Genomic DNA, 27,146 nt, shown 5'->3' on the forward strand with positions numbered 1-27,146 from the left:
TTATGCTTCTTATTCCCTGAACCTTTCCCCCCCATTCACCTTCTCCCCATCCCCACTGATAACTCTCCATGTGATCTCCATTTCTGTGATTCTCTTCCTGTTCTAGTTGTTTGCTTAGTTTTAGTTTTTAGTTTTTTTAGGTTCAATTGAGAGTAGTGAGGTTTTTTGTCTTTTTAGTGTTCATAGTTTTTTTTATCTCTATTTATTAGATAAGTCCTTTTTATATTTCATGTAATACAGGCTTGGTGATGATGAACTCCTTTAACTTGACCTTATCTGGGAAGCACTTTATCTGCCCTTTCATTCTAAATGATAGCTTTACTGGGTGGAGTAATCTTGGACACAGGTCCTTGCTTTTCATGACTGTGAATACTTCTTTCCAGCCCTTTCTTGCCTGCAAGGTTTCTTTTGAGAAATCAGCTATTAGACTTATAGAAACTCCTTTGTAGGTAAGTCTCTCCTTTCCTTCTGTTGCATTTAAGATTCCCTCCTTATCTTTAATCTTGGGTAACTTAATTATGATGTGTCTTGGTGTGTTCTTCCTTGGGTCCAATTTCTTTGTGACTCTCTGGGCTTCCTGGACTTCCTGGACATCTATTTCCTTCACTATATTGGGGAAGCTTTCCTTCATTATGTTTTCAAATAAGTTTTCAATATCTTGCTCTTCCTCTTCTCCTTGTGGCACTCCCATGATTTGGATATTGGAACACATAAAGTTGCCCCAGAAGGTCCTAAGCCCCTCCTCATTTTTTTTTTTGGCATTCTTGTTCCTTCATTTTGTTCTGGTTGGATGCTTATTTCTTCCTTTTCTTCCAAATCATTGATTTGAGTCCTGTTTTCCTTCCCTTCATTGTTGGTTTCCTGTATATTTTGCTTTACTTCACCTTGCATAGCCTTCATTTCTTCCTTCATTTTGCAACCAAACTCAATCATTTCTGTGAGCATCCTGATTATCAGTGTTTTAAACTCTGCATCAGACAGGTTGTCCATCTCCTTGTTACTTAGCTCTTTTTCTGGGGTTTTGCTCTGTATTTCATTTGGGCCATATTTCTTTGTTTGGGTGCACCATCTGGATGAATGTTTCTTTAACTACTTGGTTGTTGGCCTCCATTCAAATGTTTTCCTGGCAGTTCTGGTTGTCCTTTGTGTTTAAATTGGTTATTGTCCTTTTGGTTGTATAAGGAAGCAATGTATTTATGCTTACGTCTCCATCTTGGCAGGAACTCCTTTTTTTGTGTGTGTGGTGGTGGTAAGAACACTTAACGTGAAATCTCCCCTCTGAACAAATTTTAAGTGCACAATATTGTAGTTAACTACAAGTATAATGTTGTACAACTGATCTATAGAACTCATTCTTCTAGTATAAACTAAAACCTTTCCACTAGAACACATAAAATCCCTCAAGGGGAAAATTAACTTGCCCAGAGTCACAAATCTAGTTAGTATTAGAGCCAGGACTTGAATCCCAGAGTTCTGATTTCTGGTCTTGAGTTCTCCCAACTCCAATATCCAACACAAAGCAGTTGGATATTCACATCCCTGAAAAGCTGATAGCAATCAGGCATAAGCAGTCCTCCTTATGCTGACTCACTGCTGCTGCCAGCATCTCTAAGCTTCCATCCTGATTGATTGCTAAAGAATTGGTCTTCGTCACACGTGCTGCACACTAAAGCTGTTGTTGTTTAACAAATGGGCTTATTTGTTCAGTTATTTTCCACCTGTGTTTTTAGTTTGCTCAGATGTAGATTGAGGGCTGTTCAAATGTTTTCAGGTGTGACTAAGATGGCCACTAATCCTCCTGCTTGGGCTTCTGCCCATCGTAGGTCAGCAGACTCTGCAGGACCTTCTTGGGTAACTTAAAGGATTGGCTCTTAAGCATTCAGGAATTATAGGATCTTTTGAGAATCAGAAAATTGCACACATGCACAAAATGTGTCATATCATCCAAAGGATTCACAGGTGCTAAGCAGTTTGTGGGTCCTGGACTAAGCAACTCTGCTTTCCTTGGACATTTTTTCCTAAGAAAATGTGAACATACAAACCACATTAGAAACCCTTGACGCAAAGGAATGACTGTATTTTGGGAGAACAACGAAAGTTCTCCCATGGGAGTGGTATAGGATTAGGGTAGTGAGGTAGAGGATTTAAAATGACTCAAAGGAAGTCCTTTCCCAGAGGTCCCCTCCATCCTTTGAGGACAGTACTGGCAGCATACAGCTCAGCCAGTGATTATGTCATTATATTGTCATCAGTCCAGATGAGTCAGTCAAGGTACAAGTAACAACAATGACATTTGATGTGACTTTCAAATTAGCTCATTTCCAAGACAGAAAGTTCTTTCAGAAAGGCTGCTCACCACCCACATGGGCAGTGGCTGATTCCAGGGGCTTCAACTGCTAAGATGATGCAGATTATTTTCTGGATAAGTCTGCTTAAAGCCTTGCTGATTCTGTTTTTTTTTTTTCTCCAAAGAAAAAGCTCCTGGATTTATTGATCCTTTGTATTGTTTTTTTAGTCTCTATGTAATTTAATTCTGCTGTGTTCTTGGTTATTCCCTTCTTTCTACTTGCTCTGGGCTTTGTTTGTTGTTCCTCCCATTCTTGTAGGTGTAGGGTTTAGGTTGTTTATTTGAAATGTTTTGATGTTTTTTAGCTAGGTCTGTATTGCTATGAACTTCCCTCTCAGAAATGTCTTCGTTGTATTCCATAAGTTTTTGACTGTTGAGAGTTCATTTTCATTTGTTTCCAGAAATGTTTTGATTTTTTTCTGTGATCTCACTCTTAATTCATTCATTGTTTAATAGCTTGATATTCAATCTCCATGAATTTCAGTGTTTTGAGTTTTTTCATTGAGGTTGGTTTTTAGTTTCAGGCCCTTGTGGTCTGAGAAAATGCTTGATATGATTTCAAGCTTCTGCATGGCTAAAGAAAACAACAGTAAAATGAGAAGGGAACCAAATGTATGGGAAAATATATTTGCAAATGATACTTCAGAGATGAGGGCTTGATCTCCAAAAGATATAAAGAACTCACATGACTCCACTCCAGGAAGACAAACAACCCAATTAAAAAATGGGCAAAGGACCTGGACAGACACTTCTCTAAGGAAGACATACAGAGGACCCAGAAACATATGAAAGGATGCTCAGTATCACTAACTAGCCATCAGAGAGTTGCAAAGTAAAACCACAATGAGATACCACTTCACACCAGTGAGAATGACCATCATAAACAAATGAACAGACAGCAAGTGTTAGAAAGGTTGTGGAGAAAAGGGATTCCTAGTGCACTGTTGGTGGGAATGCAGACTGGTGCAGCCACTGTGGAAAACAGTATGGAATTTCCTCAGAAAACTAAAAATGGAAATGTTTTTTGACCCAGTAATTTCACTGCTGGGATTATACTCTAAGAATTCTGAAACACTAATTCAAAAGAACCTGAATAATTTAAAAGTATTCGATGAATCCAAAGAAAAGCAAGAAAGAGGAGGAAGAAGCACATTGAACACCTGGTGCAACTGGAATGCCCAGAACAATACAGCAATTAACAACATCAATGTATGTGAACTATAGTTAAAAGACCATGAATACCAGTCTAGACAAAAACAATCCAAGTAAATGCAGTTTATAAGAGGCACATCTGTAATAGAAAGATAAAGTTGAAATTTTAAGAGGTTTAAAAAAGAAATACCATGAAATTACTAAGTAAAAGAAAGCTGGTGTGACTATATTAATATTAGACAAAATAGATTTTAAGGCAAAAAAGATTAGTAATTATAGAGTGTTATTTCATGACAGAAACTACAATTGATCAATACGTTTTAATAATTATAAAGGTGTATGAACTTAATAACACAGGGTCAAAATATATTAGGCAATAATTTCTAGAACTTCAAGTGCAAATAGATGAATTTGAATATGCCTCTGGGAATGTATGAACCAAGAAGAGAGAAAGTCAATGTAGAAGATGTAGAAGATTAAAATAATGGCCTAACAAGCATATATAGAACATTGCATTCAGAAGCTACAGAATACACACTATTTTAAAGCATATTGTTACAAATGCTGACTATATTCAGGGCCATAAAGCAAGTATCAACAAATGCAAAAAGTTTAAATCATATGCAAAGTATCATTTGATCATAATGAAATTAATGTAGAAATCCACAACAAAATTATTTCTAGTATGTCTCCATATATTTGAAAATTAAGACATATTAGAGATGACCATGTGTCACAAAACCTGTAAGTGGAACCTAATCAACAAAACAAACAAGCAAGCAAAATATAACCAGGGACACTGAAATAAAGAACTGACAGTAACCAGAGAGAAAGGGGGAATAATGGGAAAAAAGGGGAAGGGTAGTTAAGGGACATGTATAAAGGACACATGGACAAAGCCAAAGGAGGGTAGTATTGAGGGTGGGAGGTGGGAATGGTGGGGTGGGGGAAAGTGATGATGGTAAAATGGAGACAACTGTACTGTAACAACAATAAAAAAATAAAATAAAATTGATATATTTTTAAAGATTTTATTTATTTTATTTTTTATAGAGGAGAAGGGAGAGAGAAGGACAGGGAGAGAAACACCAATGTGTGGTTGCCTCTTAAGCACTACCTGCTGGGGACCTTGTCAGCAACCCAGACATGTGCCCTAGGAATTGAACTGGTGACACTTTGATTTGCAGGCCATTGTTCAACCACTGAGCCACACCAGCCAAAGGGGGAAAAAAATAATGGAAAGTGTATTTGGATCTTTTAAAAATTTAATCTTTATTGTAATTTTTCCCATTACCATTTAGTCACCTTATACCCCTCTCCCACCAGCAATCACCACACTGTTTTCCATGAGTTCTTTACCCTTTTTACTATATCCCTCTACTCCCTAACTTCTGCCCAACTAACTGTCATCCTGCTCTGCATCTATGAGTCTGTCCCTGTTTCACTTGTTAGTTTAGTTTGTTCATTAGATTCTACAAATTAGTGAAATCATATGGTATTTCTCCTTCTCTTACTGGCTTATTTCACTTAGAATAATGTTCTCCAGGCCCACCTGTACTGTCACAAAAAGTAAACATTTCTTCTTTTTTATGGCTGAGTAGAATTCCATTGTGTAAGTGTGCCATAGTTGTTTTATCCACTCATCTATTGATGGACATTTGGGTTGCTTCCATATCTTGGTGATTGTAAATAATGCTACAATGAACATAGGGGGGCTTATGTTCTTTTGAATTAGTATGTTGGGTTCTTTCAGATATATTCCCAGAAGTGGGATTGCTGGGTCAAAAGGCAGATTCAATTTTAGTTTTTTTGAGGTATCCCCATACTGCTTTCCATTGTGGCTACACCAGTCTGAATTCCCATGAAGAGTGAAAAAGGGTTCCCCTTTCTCCACATCCTCACCAGCACTTTATTTATTTATTGATGATAACCATTCTGACAGGTGTGAGATGGTGATTGTGGTTTTAATTTGCATTTCTTGGATGATTAGTGACATGAGCATCTTTTCATATGTTTATTGGCCATCTGTGTGTCCTTTTGGAATAGTATCTATTGGGTTCTTTGCCCATTTTTAAACTGGGCTTTTGATTTTTTGGTGTTGAGTTTTGTAAGTACTTTATAAATATTGCATATTAACTCCTTATCAGATATATCGGCAAATATGTCCTCCCATTATGCAGATTGTCTCTTCATTTTGTTGATGATTTCCTTTACTGTGCAAAAACTTTTTAGATTGAAGTACTCCAATTTGTTTATTTTTTGTTTCCTTGCCTGTAAAGATATATCTAATAAAAAATACTATCAGAAATGTCCAAGATTTGGCTGCCTATGTTTTCTTCTAGGATTTTTATGGTTTCAGGTCTAGCACTGAATGCTTTAATCCATTTTGAATTTATTCTTGTGTGTGGGTAAGAAAGTAGTATAGCTTCATTTTTCTGCATATATCTGTCCAATTTTCCCAACACCATTTATTGAATAAACTATCTTTAGTGCATTGTATGTGTTTGCTTCCTCTGTTGAATATTAATTGACTATAAAAGTGTGAATTTTTTTCTGGGTTGTCTATTCTGTTCCATTGATCTGTGTGTTTGTTTTTATGCCAGTACCATGCTGTTTTGATTACTATGGCCTTATAAGATAGCTTGATATTTGGTAGTGTCATTCCTAAAACTTTGTTCTTGTTTCTCAGGATCACTATTGCTATGCTGGGCCTTTTGTGGTTACATATAAATTTTTGAAATAGTTTTTCTAGTTCTGTGAAATACATCACTGGAATCTTGATAGGAAGTGCATTGAATCCATAGATTACTTTGGGTAGTATGGGCATTTTAATGATGTTAGTTCTTCCTATTCATGAACATAGTAATTCCTTCCACTTATTTGTATATTCTTCATTTTATTTCTTCAGTGTCTTATAAGTTTCTGAGTACAGGTCTTTTACCTCCTTGATTAGATTTATTCCTACGTACTTTATTCTTTTTGAAGCAATTGTGAATGGCATTGTTTTCCTAATTTCTTTTTCTGTTAGCTCATTATTGGCATATAAAATACAACTGATTTCTGGATATTAATTGCATATCTTGCTATGTTGCTGAATTAATTTATCAGTTCCAGTAATTTCTTGGTGGGATCTTTGGGGTACCCTGTGTACAGTATCATGTTATCAGCAAATAATGACAGTTTTACTTCTTCTTTTCCAATTTGAATGGCTTGTATTTCTTCTCCTGGTCTGATTGCTGTGGCTAGGACTTCCAGTACTATGTTGAATAAGAGACAAGAAAGTGGACATCTGTCTTGTTCCCAAACTTAAGTGGAATGCTTATAGGTTTTGACCATTGAGTATGATGCTAGCAGAAGGTCTGTCATATATGGCCTTTATTTTTGTTTAGGTCTGTTCCCTCTATTTCTACTTTGCTGAGTTTTTATCATAAATGTGTGCTTGATTTTCTCAAATGAGTTTTCTGTATCTGTTGGGAGGGATAAAAATCATGTAATTTTTATCCTCCATTCTGTTTATGTGGTGAATCAAATGTATTGATTTGTGAATGTTGTACCAACTTTGCATTCCCAATATAAATCCCACTTGATCATGGTGTATGATATGATCTTTTTGATGTATTGCTGTATTCAGTTTGCTAGTATTTTGTTGAGGATTTTAGCATCTGTGTTAATTAGTGATATTGGCTTATAATTTTTTTCTTTGTTGTGTCTTTATCTGGTTTTGGAATTAGGATAATGCTGGCCTCATAAAATGAATTTGGGAGCCTTCCCTCTGCTCGAATTTTATGAAATAGTTTGAGGAGGACAGTTGTTGGATCTCAGTATATTTGGTCAAATTCACCTGTGAAGCAATATGACCCAGGGTCTTTGTTGTTTGGAGTTTTTTTTATTACTGCTTCAATTTCACTAGGTGTAATCTGTTTACTCAGATTCTCTGATTCTTCCTGATTGAGTTTTGGAAGATTGTTTGTTTCTAGTAATTTATCCATTTCACCCAGGTTTTCCAGGTTATTCATATATAGTGGAAATGGAGATTTTAGGGGGTGGAGTCATCGAACAAAAAGGGAAAGGATTGGTGAACAATAGTGTGGTGATTGCTGGGGGGGGAGGAGCTATAAGGGGACTAATGGTAAAGGAAAAATGTGATAAAGATTAAATTTTTAAAAATCTATTTTTTTGCAGAGATAGAAAAATCCATCTTAAAATTCATATGTATTCTAATAAGCCATGATTAGCCTATATAGTCTTGAAAAAGAAGAAAATTAGAGGCCTTACTTTCTTCTGATTTAAAAACTTATCACAAAACTATAGTAATTCAAGGAGTACAAATGGTACTGGCATAAAGAGAGACTATATAGACCAAGGGAATGGAATAGAGAAGCCAGGAAAACACTTGCACATATGGTAAAATGACTTTTGACAAAGGTACCAATAAGAAAAATAACATTTTTTAAACAAATGTTGTAAAAATTGAATATACACATGCAAAAGAATAAAGTTGGACCCTTATATTACATCATATGCAAACTTAACTGAAAATGATTCAATACCTAAATATTGAGCTAGACTATAAAACTATTAGAAAAAAATATTGGAGAAAAACATCATGACATTGGGTTTGGAAGTTATATTTTGAATGTGACACTTAAAGCACAGGCAGGAAAAAAGAAAAAGATAATGTACACTATGTTAAAATAAAAAAAAATTTTGTGCATCAAAGGACAGTATTAATTATAAGATGGTGTTTAAAATTAAAATAAACAATAGAATTACAATAATATCTACCAATCCCACCTCTGGGTATATGCCCAAAAGAATTGAAAGCCTGATGTAGCTCAGTGGATTGAGTGTAGTCTGTGAACCAAAGTGTCGCAGGTTTGATTCCCAGTCAGGGTACATGCCTGGGTTGCAGGCCATGACCCCCAGCAACCGCATGTTGATGTTTCTCTCTCTCTCTTTCTCCCTCTCTAAAAATAAATAAATAAAATCTTAAAAAAAGAATTGAAAACAAGGACTCAAACTGATATTTGTACACCCATGTTCATAGTGGTATTATTAACAATAGATAAAATATAGGACAGAACCAACTGCTACCAGGACTGCAGGAGCCACCCAGTGTCCTGGTGCAACTGCCACCAGCCACCATGCACTTGCATCTTGCCCATGCCACCACCACTGTGGATGATGGGATAATCAGGGCCCAGAAGCTTCAGAAATGTCTTCCCTTCTCAATGGCATTTCTGGTGTCCTCCTAGGAGTCTCCTTGTCCATCCTTGAAACACTGGAAATTAAATAGAGAATTCACTTCATATATTCTTCTTGAAAATTTCCATCATATATGTTCAGAGCTTTCTGACAATGCATAAACATTTGAAGGGTTTCTAGGATGAGTTTTAAGAACCAGTATAATCAAGGTGGTCACAAAATAGTGACATAGTAGGAGGATGTGTTTCATACCTCCTCCCAGAGCCAAACTGAAAATACAAGTAAATGGGGAAGTATGGGGTGCTCTGCCCACAGGGCCCCCCCTGGCCCCTACAGATGAGAATAAGTCTACCATGATCTGCTTGGAGAGGAAAGGTGACCAATCTCTCAAAAGAGAAGGGCCATAAAACTTTGGGTAACAAACTCACTTCATGCTTGGACCCTTACCATTTAAATTGAGGATATCAGCAAAGTAGGTTTCATAGGATTTTATGTATTCTTTCTTAGGCATGATCACCTCCGGGAACCTGCCCTTTCCAGGGCCACACAGGACCACACACACCTCCGACATAGTTTCAGGCTTAACTGGGGCAGGTGAAGTAAGACAGCCAACAAATTAGGAGACTTCTGGCAGACAGAGTGAAGACTCAGGCTATGTCAAAGTCAAGGGGCAAGAGTCCATCACCCACTTTCTCCATAGACCCCCAAGTCCTCCCCTGAGGGCCCCCTCATGACTGTGCCTGTCTTAGGTGGTTCCTCCCTTGAGAAGTCTTACTTGTCATTGGCTAACCATTCATGCACTGGGGGCCAGGCAGGGTGAAGTAAACTGGGCAGAGGTGGTGTCCCTGCCAGAGAGATAAGCTTGTCTCCTTAGTGGCTTAGGGTCCCAAGGTCTCTCATTCAGCCTTAGCCATAGGGGGTTACAGCTTCTTAAACTAGACAGGGAAGTTCCCAACAGGGAAGAGTCACCCTGAATTATCAACTGAAGACTATCTGAAGAGGAGACTATGACCCAAAGATGGTCAGATACCACTCAAGACCACACCTTTACAACAGCTTGCACAACATGGTTGCGTTTGAGCCTCTCAGTCAGGCAGCTGGTGGAGAGATCCCAACCACACATGAGCCAACAGCAATCAAGACCCAATTACAACAGGAGAGTGTACATAGTCTATACAAGGGACATTCCTAGAGCAACCAGATCAGGAGACCTAGGAGATTACACCACTAGGTCTCACTGGACTCCTCATACATAGGGCAACACCACAAAGACTGGGAGTTTAAGCAGTTTTAATATATAGAAACAAACACAAAAGGACAACTAAAATTAGGAGGCAAGAAACAAACCTCAAACAAAAGAAAAGAAGGAATCTCTAGAAAAAGAGCTAAATGAAATGGAGGCAAGCAATTTATCAGACATAGAGTTCAAAGTAATTGTTATAAGGATGCTCAAGAAACTTAGAACTACAAGGAATTTAGTGGGAACTATATTAGCATGAAAGGACATAGGAAACATGAATAAGAACATGTTGGAAATAAAGAATACAATATCTGAAATGTAAAATACACTAGAAGGAATTAAAAGTAAGCTGGATAAAGCAGAGGATCTCCTAAAAAATTTGGAAGTCAAGATAGGAAAAAAAACACCTAATCAGAGCAACAACAAAAGCAAAATACTTTAAAATAATTAGGATAGTTTAAGGCAACTTTGGGACAGCATGGGACATAACAATGTCTGTATCATAATGGTACCAGAAGGTTAGGATAGTGAGCAAGGGATAGAAAACCTGTCTGAAGGAATAATGAGAAAAAAACTTTCCTAACCTGGTAAAGGAGAAAGTGATACAGAGAGTCCCAACCAAGATCCACACCAAGACACATCATAATTAAAATGGAAAAGGGCCAAGACAAAGAAACTTAAAGGCAAGAAGAGAGAAACTGTTACTAACAAGGGAACTCCCATAACGTTGTCAGATGATTTCTCAACAGAAACATTTCAGGCCCGAAGGGATTGGCATGAAGTATTTAAAGTAATGAAAAGCAAGGATGTGCAACCAAAATTACTCTATCAAGCAAGGCTATCATTTAAAATCAAAGGTGAAATAATTTACCAGACCAAAAGAAAAATGGCTAAAGGAGTTCTTTACCATGAAACAAGCATTGCAAGACATGTTAAAGGGACTTCTGAAGAAGAAGACCAAGACGAAGACGAAGACAAAGAAGAAGAAGAAGAAGGAGAAACAAGAACAGAGGTTTAAGAAAAGAATGGCAAAGCATAAGTACCTATCAATAATAACCTTAAATGAAAATGGAATAAATGCTCCAATCAAAAGAATAGGGTAGTTGAATGGATAAGAATGAAAAAAAATGAGCCATATATATGCTGTCTATAAGAGATACACCTCAGAGCAAAAGATTTACATGGGAAGAAAAGTGAAGTGTTCAAAAAATATTCCATGCAGATGGAGACAAAAAAAAGAAGCTAGGGACAAATACATATGTATTACAAAATGGACTTGAAAACAAAGGCCATAGCAAAAGACAAAGAAGGTCACTACATAATACTAACAAGGTTGATCCAAAAGGAGGTTATAGCTCTTGTGTTGTGGACTGCTCTGTGCAGTTTTGGAGATTGTAGCCCCACAAGAGCAATCTCTGGAAGGGACTAGTAAGTATCCCTAGAAAACCAGGTCATGACACAGGTGGTAGGCATGATTTGATTCTAACACTGAGGGTCCCATGGGAATCAGGCCTGAAATGTACACATTTGTCCATTGAAGCCAGCTCTGCTCAGTGATAAGCCCTGTTGGTATAACCCAGATATTTGAGTTCAAGGCATAAGGAGTGAAACTCCCTACTTCATGATATATGCCTTTACAGCCATCTGGCATATATCATGTCTCACAGACCCCAACCTGAAAAGATTTCTGTTTCTTCAATTGTTACCTATAGATACTGTTAGTTTTTATTTATTTATTTATTTATTTATTTGAATTTGGCCAAGTCTGTTTATTAATACATCTCAGGGCTCTAGAACAGTTCTTTGTACATAGAACAAAATCAGTAAATTAACTTTTAATTGAATAAAATTTTTAATTTGATGAGTTGTATCTATACAACTTTAAATACCAATAAAAATAATTTCAATAGGCAAATGTTAGAAGCACTTCTTTTCTTTTTAGATACTGTTAGTTTTTATGACTATAGCCTTGTTGGATATTGATTGATAAGCTATGTGTGTGTGCTGTATCCTCCTGCACTTCCCAACCCTAATAAAAGCCATGTCAGCAAAGGGTTCAGGGCATTCTCCACTAGAGGGAATTGCCACCCCTTTTCCTGTCAGAGTAACAAGATTGTGTCTGGGATGACTCTTTATTCTCATCTGTGGTGGCCTAGGGAACCTTGCTAGCCAAAGTTCCCCTCACTCTTGTGCATTCACCCAATATAGAAACACCTTAATATATAAAGAAAATCTTGGTGAACTTTAAGAGATTTACAGCAATACAGTCATAGTAGGGGATTTTAACACCCCACTATCATCAGTGGATAGATTCCAGACTAAAAATCAATGAGGAAACAGCAACTTTAAATAACACACTTGATCAAATGGATTTAATTGATATTTTTGGAGCATTTCATCCCAAAGCAGCAGAATACACATTGTCCTCAAGGACAAATTGAACATTCTCAAAGATAGACTTAATGTCATGACACAAAATAAATCTTAACAAATTCAAGAAGATTGAATATCAAACTTTGTCATATCAAACAGTTTCTCTGATCACAATAGCATGAAGCAAGAAATCAACTGCAATAACAAACTCAAAAACATTCAAATACATGGAGGCTATATAACATGTTGTTAAATAATAAATAGATTATAAATGAGATCAGGACAGAAATCAGAAATTACTTGGAAACAAAATGAAAATGAACACAAAACAAAAGCAGTCCTGAGAAAGAAGTTCATAGCACTACAGGCCTACCTCAAGAAGCAAGAAAAATCTCAAATAAACAACATAAACTTACATCTAAAAAATTAGAAAAACAACAACAAATAAATTCCATAGTTAGTAGAAGTAAGTAAACAATCAAGATTAGAGTGGAAAACAGCATGGGATTTCCTCAAAAAATCTAAAAAATGGAAGTGCCTTTTGACCTGGCAATTCTACTTCTAGGGTTATATCTAAGAACCCTGAAACACCAATCCAAAAGGACATATGCGCCCCAATGTTCATAGCAGCACAATTTACAATAGCCAAGTGCTGGAAGCAACCTAAGTGCACATCAGTAAATGAATGGACCAAAAAACTGTGGTACATTTACACAATAGAATTCTGTGCAGCAGAAAGAAGGAGCTCCTACCATTTGCTTGACAGCATGGATGGAACTGGAGAGCATTATGCTAAGTGAAATAAGCCAGGCAGTGAAAGACAAGTACCATATGATCTCACCTGTAACAGGAACCTAATTAACAAAGTGAACAAGCAAGCAAAATATAACCAAAGACACTGAAATTGAGAACAGGCTGACAGTGATCAGAGGGGAGAGGGGAGGGGATTATAGAGGGATAGGGTGAAAGGTTTGCAGGAGCAATTATAAAGGACACGTGGACAATAACAAGGGGGGATGGAAACAGGGGAGGGAGGTGGGGAGGGTTAGGGTGGTTGGGAGGGGTGGGGGAAAGGCAGAAAACTGTACTTGAACAACAATAAAAATGTTAAAAAAAGATTACAGTGGAAATAAATGATATAGAGTCTAAAAAACCAATTTTAAAAATTCATAAAGCCAGGAGCTGGTTGTTTGAAAATATAAACAAAATTAAAGGACATTTAACCAGACTCATCTAGACAAAAAGAGAGGACTGAAATAAATGAGAAATGAAAGAGGAAAAATAACAACTGATATCACAGAAACACAAAGGATTGTAAGAAAATACTATGAACAACTGTATGCCAAGAAACTGGATACCCTGGGCTAAATGCATAAATTTCTGGAAACACACAATCTTCCAAAACTGAACCAACAAGAATTAGAAAACCTGAATAGACAGATAACAACTAATGAAATTGAAGTAGTAATAAAAAAACTCCCAGCAAACAAAAGTCATGGACCAGATGGCAAATTTTACCAATCATTCAAATACGAACCAACACTTATCCTTCTCACAACATTCCAACAAAATTCAAGAGGAAGGAAGACTTCCAAGCTCTTTTTACAAGACCAATATTATCCTAATCCCAAAACCAGATAAAGACACAACAACAACAACAACAAACAGCCCCCCAAACTATAGGCCAATGTCCCTGAGGAACAGAGATGCTAAAATCCTCAACAAAATATTAGGAAACTAAATACAGCAATACATCAAAAAGCTCTTACACCATGATCAATTGGGATTTACCCCAGAGATGTAAGGTTGGTAGCACATAAACAAGTCAATAAATGTGATTCACCACAAAATCAAAATGAAAGATAAAAATCACATGATGATATTGATAGATACAGAAAAAGCATTTAATAAAATCTAGCACCTATTTGTGATGAAAACTCTCAGCAAAGTGGGTATAGAGGGATCAAAGTTCTGCATAATAAAAGCCATATACGAAAAAACAACAGCCAACATCATACTCAATAAGAAAAACCTAAAATAATTTCCCTTAGGACCAGAAACAAGATAGGAAGGTCCGTTTTCACCACTCTTATTTAACATAGTACTGGAAGTTCTAGCCACAGTGGTAGATAGGATGAAAAAAAAAAAGGCATCCAAACTGGGAAAGAGGAAGTAAAACTGTCATTATTTGCTGATGACATGATATTGTACATAGAAAACCCTATAGACTCCAGCAAAAAATTGCTAGACCTGACAAATAAATTCAGCAAGGTAGCTAGATACAAAATCAATACTCTGAAATTGATGGCATTTTTAAATGCTAATAAAGAACTATCAAAAAGAGAAAGAAAACAATGCAGTTTACTATTGCAACAACAAAAAATAATGTACCTAGGAATAAATTTAAACTAGGAGGTAAAAAACCTGTACTTGGAAAAGTAAAGGACATTAAGGAAGATATGAATAAGTGGAAGCATATACCGTGTTCATGGATGGGCAGAATTCACATAATTAAAATGTTCCATCTATAGATTCAATTGTTATTAAAATACCAATGGCATATTTCACAGATTGAGAGCAAATATTTCAAAAAAGTATAAAGATCTCTGGTAGGTGTGGCTCAGTGGATTGAATGCCAACCTGTGAACTGATAGATCACTGGTTTGATTCCAAGTTAGGGCACATGTGAGAGGCAACTGATTGATGTATTTCTTGCACATCAGTGTTTCTTTCCCTCTCTTTCTCTCTCCCTTCCATTCACTCTAAAAATGAAATATTTAAAAAATGTATATGGAATCAAAAAAGGCCCCAAATAGCCTCAGCAATCTTGACAAAGAATAACAGAGTTGGAGGAATCACAATACCTAGTATCAAACTATACTATACTATACTATACTATAGGCCACTGCAATCAAAACAGCCTGACTTCCCTGGATGGTGTGACTCAGTGGATTGAGTGCAGGCCTGTGAATCAAAGAGTAGCTAGTTCAATTCCTAGCCAGGGCACATGCCTACATTGCCGGCCAGGTCCCCAGTAGGGGGCAGATGAGAAGCAAGCACACATTGATGTTTCACTCCTTCTCTTTCTCCCTCTCTTCCCCTCTCTCTAAAAATAAATAAATAAATAAATAAATAAATAAATAAATAAATAAAATATTAAAAAAAACAGTCTGATACTGCCATATAGATCAGTGGAACAGAAGAGAGAGCCCAGAAATAAATCCACAGCTTTATGGTCCATTAATATTTGACACAGAAGGCAAGACCATACAATGGAGTAAACAGTCTCTTCAATTTATTGTGTTGGAAAAACTGGACTAGTACATAAAAAAAATGAAACTAGACCACCAATTTACACCATACATAAGCATAAACTCAAAATCGATAAAAGACCTAAATATAAGTTTTGAAACCATACAAATCCTAGAAGAAAATTTAGGCAGTAAAGTTTCAGGTATCTCACATAGCAATATTTTTGTCAATATATCCCCTAGGGCAAGGGAAACAAAAGAAAAAAAATAAACAAATGGAACTATATAAAATTAAAAAGCTTCTGCACAGGTAAAGAAACCATCAGCAAGATGAATAAGGAATTCACTGTATGGGAGAATATATCTGGCAAGGATACATCAGATAAGGGTTTAATTTTTAAAATATATAAAGAACTTGTACAACTCAACACCAGGAAGACACAGTCCAATTAAAAAATGGGCCAAAGACCTGAAAAGACATTTCTCCAAGGTGGACATATACAGATGGACCATCAGCATATGAAACAATGCTCAATATCACTCATCATTAGAGATGCAAATTAAAACCACAGTGACATACCACCTCACAACTACCAGAATGGCTACCATTAATAAATCAACAAACAATTGCTGGCAAGCATGTAGAGAAAAGGAAACCTTAGTGTGCTCTTGGTGGTAATACAGACTTGAGCAACCACTATGGAAAACAGTATGGAATTTCCTCAAAAATTAAAAGTGGAACTACTTTTTGATGCAGCATTTGCACTTCTGGGAATGTACTCTAAGAATCCCAAAACACTGACTACAAAAAATATGTGCGTACTGGCCAGTATGTTCATAGCAGCATTATTTACAATAGCCAAGATCTTGAAACAGCCCAAGTGCCCATCAGTAGATGCATGGATAAAACAGCTGTGGTAGATGTACACAATGGAATATTCCACAGCAGTAAAAAAAAGGAACTCTTACTTTTTTCAACAGTGTGGATGGATCTGGGGACTATTATGTTAAGTGAAGTAAGCCAGTCAGTGAAAGACAAAAATGCCATATGATCTCACTTATATGTGGAATCTGATGAACAATATAAATGAATGAGCAAAATAGCATCAGAGGCACAGAAACATAGAACAGACTGACAGCTATGAGAGAGGAGGGAGGTGGGGAGTGCATTGAAGGTGAAGGTATTAGCCAAAAAATGTATGTGCATGATCCATGAACACAGACAACAGTATGGAGATTGCCTGAGGGAGTGGAGGGGCTGTGTGGAGGGGAGCAAAGGGGGAAAATTAGGACAACTGTAATAGTATAAACAATAAAATAAAATGTAAAAGTAGCCAAAATGTGGAAGCAACCCAAGCATCCATCAACAAGCAAATGGATAAAGGATAAAGAAAATGTGATCTATATCTATATATATCCATGCAATGGAATATCATTCTGACTTGAAAATAAAGGAAATTCTGACATATGTTACAACATAGATGAATTCTGAAGACAGTAAGCTAAGTAAAATAAGTCAGTCACAAAAGGATTAATACTGTATGATTCCACTTCTAATAAGAGTTTTCTACAGTAGTGATATTCATAAACACAGTGAGTAGAATGGTGAATGTTAGGGGTTAGGGGAGGAAGATTGGGGAAGTTAATGTTTAATGAGTACAGTGTTTCAGTTTGGGAAGTTCAAAAAAATTTGGAGGTGGATTATGGTGATGGTTGCTCAATACTGTAATGTATTTAATGCCACTAAACTGTACACTTAATAGATAAAATGGTAAATTTTATGTTATGTTTATTTTACCACAGTAAAAATTTACATATAGCTTAAAATTGAAATAGAAACCTGAACAGTACTGTAAGCATGAAAGAAGTTTAATAAAGAATATAAAAATTCCATTAAGATACCTTAACAAACTGGGGAGGAGAAGATGGTAGAGGAATGAATGGAACTCACACTGACTTTCTCCCAGAACCAATCTGGAATTACAACTCAATTGTGGAGAAACCACCCAGAACAAATAACTGAGCAATGGTGAGAGAGAAGCTGTATAAGTTTGAACAGACGGAAGAATCAGTTTTGGCACAGCCTGTCTGTAACGAGTGTGGTAGAGTCTCCAGAGGGCTGGCTGGGAAACCACATGTAGCAGTGCTGGAGGGATAATTAAGTGGCTGGTTGAATCCCCCTAAGAAGAATGGTGCCTAAACCCTAAGCTAGGATTTCTAGCCTAGAGCACCAGAGACCAAAAAGTACACAGATAACAACCAGTGGTGAAAAGCAACAGGGTTGCTCTCTGCTAGAGATGGATGGCTAGAGACTCTAGAACTATTTAAAGGGTCAATTCACAAATTTTCATTTGCAGCCACTTACCCTAGGCTCTGGAAAAGGTGGGGGTGGAGTGGGCTGGTGATGCCTGAGGAGAGACTAAGGACAGAAGCTTGGGGGAGAGAACTGAGAGAATAGATGCAGGGGTCCTGGTGCTGAGTAATCCCCCAAAGGGCAGAAGCCATCCTGTTCACACAGACCACTCCCCTCTGAGAAGCAGCAGCCTGAGGAGAAACAATAGACCAGACCCTAGGAGAGTCTCTGCCCTGGCCTGGTGGTGCTTAAGCCTGACTGCTGACTGCAGAGTGAGTAGATTAACCACTGAAGTGTTGTGGAAAATCCACCCACACGCAGGGAGATAATGAAGCACAAACTTTATTACCTGGGGGCCCAGAGGGGGTGGTTAACATCCAAATCCTCTGAGCACCGATTCTCACTCTCCTGGGGTTTAAATAGTCCCGGGTTTCCTACCTACGTGGCAAAGCAAGGTTACAGAAGCCAAATGTGGAAGTTAGGTCTAGCTACCTTATATGGGAGACAAAGAGAAAATGTAGGAGGAATTTGCAGAAGCTACAGAGCACAGGAGCTTATCATGGGAGTCAGTGTATGACTTTGAGTAACTGGCTGTTGCTTTGGTTATGACTGGTCAGCTTCTACAGTCCTGTGTGAAATTTTGCAAGTGTTACAGTTACAGAGCATAATAAACTTTTGGAGTTTTCTTTTCCTGCCACAGAAGGAGATAGCCACAAAGTAGATCTCTGGCAAAGGGGGGGCAGAGAGGACTAGAGAGATTTAAGGAGAGGCTGGGAATGGAGACCTTGGGGTGAGAAAGGAGAGAGTAGCCTCCATGATCCTGGTGTTGGGCCAACTCCTATATGGCAGCAACCAGGCTGCTCAGGCAGACCACTCCCCTCTGAGCAGCAGCAGGAAACAACAGCTCCCACACCAGGAGGAATTCCGCCCTGCCTTACAGTGCATAAACCTGACTGCTAAGTATAGAGTGACCAGATTAACAACTAAAGAAGACAGCAAGGGACAGCAGATCCCTGGAAATATTGAATAGGCTGCCTAAGGTCAGACAAGGCCAACATCTAGAGGTGGCAGAGGCAGATCCAGACGGGGGCGGGGGACAACAGTGGTAAATACAAAGGGCTACCGAGATGAAAGCCACCGTGGTCTTCTCCATGATTTGTGATATATTCTTTCCTGCATAGCTTTTCAACATTCATTTCTTGTCAAGCAAGTTTGTACATATTAAGTCACTAGATTTTATACTATTGTGTATTTCAATTCATATATTTTGCCCCTCCTTCCTCTTAGCCCATTTTACCTTTCTTTTTCCTCTCATTATTTTCTTTTTTTTCTTTTTTTTTAAAATTTATTGATTATGCTATTACATTTGTCCCATTTCCCCTTCCCTCCCCTCCACCCTGTACCCCCTCTCCCACCCACGTTCCTCCCCTTTAGTTCATGTCCATGTGCCATTCTTATGAGTTCTTTAGCTTCTACCTTTCCCGTACTATTCTTGCCCTCCCCCTATCTATTTTCAACCTACATTCTATGCTACTTATTCTCTATACCTTTTCCCCCCCCCCTCCCCCTCCTCCCACCCCCCCCCCTGTTGCTAGCCCTCCATGTGCCCTCCATTTCTGTGGTTCTGTTCCTGTTCTAGTTGTTTACTTAGTTTCTTTTGGTTTTGCTTTAGGTGTGGTTGTTAATAATTGTGAGTTTGCTGTCCTTTTACTATACATGTCTTTTTCTTTATCTTCTTTTCTTAGATAAGTCCCTTTAGCATTTCATAAAATAAGGGCTTGGTGATGATGAACTCCTTTAACTTGACCTTATCTGAAAAGCACTTTATCTTCCCTTCCATTCTAAATGAGAGCTTTGCTGGATAGAGCAATCTGGGATGTAGGTCCTTGTCTTTCATGACTTGGAATATTTCTTTCCAGCCCCTTCTTGCCTGTAAGGTCTCTTTGGAGAAATCAGCTGACAGTCTGATGGGAACTCCTTTGTAGGTTACTGTCCCTTTATCTTTTGCTGCTTCTAGGATTCTCTCCTTGGTTTTTACCTTGGCTAATGTAATTATGATGTGCCTTGATGTGTTTCTTCTTGGGTCCAACTTCTTTGGGGCTCTCTGAGCTTCTTGGATTTCTTGGAAGACTGTTTCCTTTGCCAGATTGGGGAAGTTCTCCTTTATTATTTGTTCAAATAACTTTTCCACTTGTTGCTCCTCCCCTTCTGGTACCCCTATAATTCGAATGTTGGAACGTTTAAAGGTGTCCTGGATGCTCCCAAGGGTCTCCTCAATTTTTTGAATTCTTATTTCATCATGCTTTCCTGCTTGGTTGATTCTATCTGCCTTCTGGTCCACTGTATTGTTTTGAGACTCAGATTCCTTCCTTTCTCTATTGGCTCTCCTCCACGTATCTTCCTGCATCTCTTTTATGGTAACCTGCATCCTTTCATCTAAATTGCGCCCAAAATCAACCAATTCCGTGAGCTTTCTAATCATCAGTGTTTTGAACTGTGCATCTGACAGATTGGCTATTTCTTGGTCGCTCAAAAGGATGAGTCCTGGGGGACTGATCTGCTCTGTTGCACACATGTCTTACGTCTTTCCCTGTCTCTCCTTTTTTTTTTTCCGGTCTGGTCGCTCTTGTTACGGTGGGGGGCAGAGCCTTAGGTGTTCACCGGGGCTGGGCGCCCCAGTCGCTAGATTGTGACGTTATATGTGGGGGGCGGGGGGGGGGGGGGGCAGCGGGGGACGGAAGGGAATCAATGGCGGCAGATCCGTTCTCCTGGGCCCAGACCCTTCCCCGGGCTCCTGGGCTGCAAGCTCTGCCCTGGTCCACAATCACTGCCCCACTGGGTCCGGCAGCCGCAGCTTGCGTACTCAGGGTCCACTGCTGCGTTCTTGCGCCCCGGATGGCTGTCGCGCCGATTTCGTGCCAAATTTTCCCCGACCTCCGCGCGCCGCCGACCCGCGCCAGCCCCACGCCCGCTCGGCTGGTCGTCTCCTACCAGTCTGGATGTACGGGTCTACTTCAACTTCTTGGCTGTCCGACTTCCATTCAAATGAATCCCGTCGGTTCTGGGTGTTATGCTGACCGTATTTTATTGTTTTTCTAATCTTGGTTGTGCGAGGAGGTACGGGTGCGTCCACCTATTCCTCCATCTTGCCGGAAGTTCTCCTCTCATTATTTTCATTTCAAATTTTGTTTTCTCTCTTGATACAACTCGTTTCCATTCTGCACTCTTACTATTTCTCCCCCGTCCAGACACACGAAATCAATTTTCTTGTCAAGGGTCATTGCACATCCTTTTCCCCTGCTCTTGAGAGTACCCAAGTTCTCTCTCCACCTTTAACAATCTTTGCTAGTTGGTTGTGGGTAGGATAGTTGTTGTTGAATTATTTTTTCAATTTTATCTCTAGAGCTTCACTAATTCTGTATTACAAATATTAAATTTTACTTGTTCCCTCTCCCACTCTTTTCTTCTCAAGTTTTAATTTTGCCATCTTAGCCTGTTTTTTTTTCATTTTTCTCTTTCTTCTATTTCTCTTTCATCCTGTCCTTTAATTTTTCTTTATTCTCCTTTTTTTCTTATCCCTTACATCCAAAATTTTAATTTTTCTGTCTCTTAGCCTGGTTTTTGTTCCTCACTCTTAGTATTCCTTCTCCCTCTATCATTTCAAAATCACTTCCCATTCCTCTAAACATCTCAGAATCTTATTTGTTTCTTTTCTCCTTTTATTCCTATACCACCTATATTAATTGTAGCTCATTTTTTGTTGATAGTGCTATAATGGATCTTTCTCTCCAACTTGGCTCCCATATTTTTAATTAAATATTTACTATTTCCCTTCTTTCTCTTTCTCTTTCTCACTTTATTTTATTTCATATTATTTATTTTAATTTCTGTTTAAATCTAATACTATATACTTCCCTTCTCATACTCCATTCCACATTATTCATTCCATTTTTTTAATTCATGAGGTAAACTTTACCTCCTCTCTTTCCATTGCTCCAACACCCAACTCTTATTAGTGCTCCTCCCTGTACCCTCTCAAAATCATTTTGATTTCATTAGGTCATCTCATATCTGCTCTCTTTTCTTATAATACTCTTAATCTATTTACACCCTCATTAATACTGGGTCATTTAGTGCTGATAGTGGAACTGTGGGGTGCAGTTATTTTTATGGGTATGGGTTTGTTTCCTGGCATTTATGGTTTTGTTCTGGTAGCACTTCCACAACAACACACAAGATGTGGTGGGCAGAGTGACACTCTGTCAACCAACTGGAGGGAAGAACACACCAAAGGAAGACCCAACAACAATCAAAACCCAATTACATCTAGAGAACCAGCATAAAATTCATAAATGGCACCCCAAGAGCATCAAGCACAGGTGATCAAGAAGAGTGCACCACTGAGTCTCACAGGCCTTCTACCATAGAAGTTCATATCACAAAGTCAGAAAGTCATACAGATCAATTTAAGAGCAGAAGCCACCCAGAAGAGTCTTACAAATAATGGAAATGCAAAGAAACAACCCCCAATGAAATGAAAGGAGAAATCCTCAGAAATAATGCTAAATGAAATAGAGGTAAGTCAACTATCAGATATTGAATTCAAAACAATGGTTATAAGGAAGCCCAATGAGCTCACAGAGAACTACCAAAAACTACAGAGAAGCTACAAGGAACTTATTGTGAATTAAACCACCACAAAAAAGAACATGGAAACTATCAACAAGGGCCAAGAGGAAATTAAGAATACAATTTTTGAATGGAAGAACACAGTAGAAGGAAACAAAAGCAGGCTATATGAAACAGAGGATCAAATCAGTGAACTAGTGGACAAAGAAGAAAAAAACTTCCAGAGAGAGCAGGAAAAGGAAAATAGAGTAAAAAATAGTGAAGAGTTGTTAAGGGAAATGCAGGACAACATGAAACAGTATAATATCCATATAATAGGGACACAAGAAGGGGAAGAAGAGGAGCAAGGAATAGAAAACATGTTTGAAAAAGTAATGATAGAAAACTTCCCTAATTTGATGAGAGAAAAAGTCACACAAGTCCAGGAAGCAGAGAGGGTTCCAATCAACAGGAATCCAAAGAGGCCTACTCCAAGTGACATCATCATAAAAATAGCAAAATTCCAAGAAAAAAGGAGAATCTTAAAGGCAGCAAGGGAGAAACAGGAAGTAAATACAAGGGAGCCCCATAATGTTAGTGGCTGACTTTTCAACATAAACACTACAAGCCAGAAGGGAATGGCAAAAAATATTCCAAATAATGAAAAGCAAAGGACTGCATCTAAGAGTGTTCTATCCAGCAAGGCTCTCAATTAAAATCTAAGGGAAAATAAGGAGTTTCTCAGACAAAAGGAGGCTCAAAGAATACACTTCCAAGAAAGAGCACTGCCAGATATGCTAAAGGGACTGCTATAAGAAAAGGAACAAAAAGAGTGAGAGAGAGGAGCAGGAGTGCAAAGGGAGTGAAATAACAATGAATAAGTTACCTGTCAATAATAACCTTAAATGTAAATGGTTTAAACACGCCAAACAAAAGACATTGGTTAGCTGAATGGATATGAAAACATGACCCACATACATGCTGCTCAGAACAGACCCACCTCAGAACAAAAGACCTACACAGACTGAAAGTGAAGAGATGGAAAAATATTCCAATAAATGGACAGGGAAAAAAAGCCAGGGTAGCAAAACTTATATTAGAGAAAATTAACTCAAAACAAAGGCCATATAAAGAGACCCAGAAGGACACTTCATGACACTCAGGGGAAGAATCTATCAAGAAGACATAAATATTATAAGCATATATGCCTCCAACATAGGAGAACCCAAATATATAAGGAAAATCTTGGAGGACTTCAAGAAAGATATAGACAGCAATAGATTTATACTAGGGGATTTTAACACTCCATTGTCAAAAATGGATAGATCTTCCAACAAAATATTAACAAGGATATGTGGCATTGAAAAATGCCCTAGATCAAAGGGACTTAACTGATATACAGTACCTTTCATACCAAAGAAGCAAAATACATACTCTTTTTGAATGCACATGGAACATTTTCAAAGATAGACCACATGAAAGGACACAAAACAAGTCTCAACAAATTCAAGAAATGTGAAATCATATCAAGCATTTTCTTAGACAATAGGGGCCTGAAACTAGAAACCAACCTTAAGGACCAAATTCAAAAAAACTCAAACTCATGGAGATTGAGTAGAATGCTATTAAACAATGAATGGGTTAAGAATGAGATCAAGGAAGAAATTAAAAAGCTTCTGGAAACAAATGGAAATGAGCTCACAATAGTCCAAAACTTATGGGACACAGAAAAGGCAGTTCTGAGTGGGAAGTTCATAGCAATACAGGTCTACCTAAAAAAGATAGAAACATATCAAATAAACAACCTAACCCTATGACTACAAGAACTGGAAGAACAACAAGAAACAAAGACCAGAGTGACCAGAAGGAAGGAAATAATCAGGATCAGAGCAGAATTAAATGACATAGACACTAAAATAACAATTCTAAGGATCAACAAACCCAGGAGCTGGCTCTTTGCAAAGATAAACAAAATTGACAAGCCTTTAAGCAGACTCATCAAGACAAAGACAAATAGAGAGAGGACCAAAATAAACAAAATCAGAGGTGAAAGAGGAGAAAATACAAATGATACTACAGAAATACAAAGGATTTTAACATATTAGTACAAACAACAATATGCCAATAAATTTGAAAACCAAGATCAAATGGACAAATTTGTAGAAAAATATAATGTCCCAAACCTGAATGAAGAAGAAGCAGAAAGCCTGACCAGGCTGATAATAGCTGATGAAACTGAAGTAGTAATAAACAAACAAACAAACAAAGAAAAAACCAACTCTGGCTCAGAAAAGCCCTGGACTGGATGGTTTCATGTGAGAATTTTCCAAACATTTAAGAAAGAGCTAACCCCTATCTATCACAGACTTAAAAAAAAATTCAAGAAGACAGAAGACTCCCAGCTCATTTTATGAAGCCAGTATCATCTTAATCCCCAAACCAATCACAACAAAGACATAACAAAGAAAGAAAACTACAGGCCAATATCGCTGATGAACATAGATGCTAAAATCCTCAACAAAATATTGGCAAACTACATCCAGCAATACAGTAAAATGATCATACTCCATGATCAAGTGGGATTCATCCCAAGGATGCAAGGATGGTACAATATTCAGAAATCAATAAATGTAATACATCACATAAACAAAAAAAGACAAAAATCACATTATCATATCAATAGATGTGGAAAAAACATTTGATAAGGCATAGCACCCATTTATGATAAAAACACTTAGCAAAGTTGGAATAGAGGGAGCATATTTCAACATAATAAATGCTATATTGAAAAACCTATAGCCAACATCATACTCAATGGGCAAAACCTTAAAGCTTTCCCACTAACATCAGGAACAAAACAAGGATGTCTGCTGTCACCACTTGTATTCAACATAGTATTGGAAGTCCTAGCCACAGTGATTAGAGAAGAAAAAGAAATATAAGGCATCCAAATTGGAAAGGAGGAAGCAAAACTGTCATTGTTGCATATGACATGATAGTGTACATAGAAACCCTATAGATTCTACCAAAAAACTACTCGAGCTGTGGCTGGTATGGTTCAGTGGAATGAGTGTTAGCCTGTGAATCAAAGGGTCTCTGGTTTGATTCCCTCATCAGGGCACATGCCTGGGTTGCAGGCCAGGTCCCCAGTGGGGGTGTGGGAGAGGCAACCACACAATGATGTTTCTCTCTCTCTCTCTTTCTCCCCCCATTCCTCTCTCTCTAAAAATAAAAGAAATAAAATATTTAATAAGGAAAACTACTCCACCTAATAAGTGACTTTGGTAAAACAACATGATACAAAGTTCATCCTCAGAAATCAATGACATTTATGTATACCAACAATGAAATATCAGAAAAAAAATTAGAAAAAAATCCAATTTGATATAGCAACAAGAAAAATAAAGTACCTAGGAATAAAATTAACCAAAGAGGTAAAAGATCTGTACTGAGAAAACTACACAACTCTGAAGAAACAAATTAAGGAAGATATAAACAAATGGAAGCATATAGCATGTTCATGGATTGGAATAATTAATATCATCAAAGTGTCCACACTACACAAAGTAATTTATAGATGCAATACAATCTCTATTAAAAAATCAATGACATATTCCACAGGCACAGAACAAACATTTCAAACATTTATATGGAACCATAAATGACCCTGATTAGGCACAGAAATTTTGAGGAAGAAGAACAAAGTAGGAGGGATCACAGTACCAGATATCAAAATACATTACAAGACCACTATAATCAAAAAAGTATGGTCCTGGCAAAAACAGACACATAGACTAATGGAACAGAATAGAGAAGCCAGAAATAAACCCAAGTCTCTATGGTCAATTAAGAAATAAAACCAAGTTTATATGGTCAATTAATATTTGACAAAGGTGGCAGAAACATAAAATGGAGTAAAAATAGCCTCTTCAACAAATGGTGTTGGGAGATCTGCACAGCTACATGCAAAAAGAAAGAAAAGATAAAGAAACTCGAGCACGAACTTACACCATACACAAAAATACAAGGTGGATAAAAGACTTAAATGTAAGTCATGATACCATAAAAGTCCTAGAGGAAAACATAGGCAGGAAAATCTCAGATATTCCACACAGCAATACTTTCACTGATATGTCCCCTAGAGCAAGGGACATAAAGGAAAGAATAAACAAATGGAATCTCATCAAAATAAAAAGCTTCTGCACAGCTAAAGAAAACAGCATTAAAATAAAAAGAGAACCAAACATATGGGAAAACATATTTGCCAATGATACCTCATACAAGGTTTTGATCTCCAAAATATATAAAGAACTTACATAACTCCACTCTAAGAAGATAAGCAACCCAATTAAAAAATGGGCAAAGGACTTGAACAGACACTTCTCCAAGGAGGACACACAGAGGGCCCAGAGACATATGAAAGGTTGCTCAGCATCATTAGCCATCAGAGAGATGCAAATTAAAACCACAGTGAGATGCCACTTCACACCAGTGAGAATGGCCAGCATAACCAAATCAACAAACAAGTGCTGGCAAGGCTGTGGAGAAATGGGAACCCTAGTACACTATTGATGGGAATGCAGACTGGTGCATCCACTATGGAAAACAGTATGGAAT

This window comes from Phyllostomus hastatus, unplaced genomic scaffold (genome assembly GCF_019186645.2).
Source record: "Phyllostomus hastatus isolate PE091 unplaced genomic scaffold, TTU_PhHast_1.1 phas_scaffold_397, whole genome shotgun sequence".
In the NCBI taxonomy this organism is placed as follows: Eukaryota; Metazoa; Chordata; class Mammalia; order Chiroptera; family Phyllostomidae; genus Phyllostomus; species Phyllostomus hastatus.